Source organism: Nannochloropsis gaditana (assembly GCF_000240725.1).
Source record: "Nannochloropsis gaditana CCMP526 unplaced genomic scaffold scaffold240, whole genome shotgun sequence".
Taxonomy (NCBI): Eukaryota; class Eustigmatophyceae; order Eustigmatales; family Monodopsidaceae; genus Microchloropsis; species Microchloropsis gaditana.
Genome location: NW_005803713.1, coordinates 33,153 through 33,830, shown reverse-complemented (window position 1 = coordinate 33,830; position 678 = coordinate 33,153).

The window sequence follows — 678 nt, the reverse complement described above, 5'->3', positions numbered from 1 at the left end:
GGCGCCCACGCCTCTTCCGGGCCCATCACGAAGATTTCCTTCTGTTCTACTACCTGCCCCGAACCTCCCCCGTCACGGTTCCCCCCCGGGGGGTGGTGCCCCTGGTAGGCTGTGCCGTGCACGTCATGCACACGGCAGAGGTCATCGGAGGCGGGGACAGGAAGAGATGTGGCTATGTATTCGAGGTCAGGCATGCCTGGTTGGGTAAGCCCTGGGTACTTGCAGCGGAGACGGAGGAGGAGAGGGAGCGCTGGGTCCGAGGCTTGAGGAGGTTGATCAGGGAGGCCCACGCCGCGTTGAGCCTGGGCGGGGAGGAGGAGGAGGAGTGCATGGGGGAGGAGGAGGAGGAAGGGGAAAAGGAGGTGGAAGAGGAGCACCTCGAGCGTCTGGTCTGGCCTGGCTACGAGGAGGCAGTGCAGGCGGCCTTGAAGCGGCTGTTGGAGTACGCCGAGGTAGGGTGGGGGCGCTGGACCGTGTCACGTGGTTCAGGGAACCGCCTCTTGCCTGGCGCGTGCGCCCGGCGGGGGGAATGCGTGCGAGATTGAGGCTTTGCCGTTGCCCTGCGCGGGGTTGACAGGCAGCGGCGGGCCCGGAACGGGAGGAGGTGTAGGGGTCGTGCACATAGGGTTAGGGTTAGGGTAAGGGTTACAGAGGGCCCAAAAGACCGGCATCAAACCC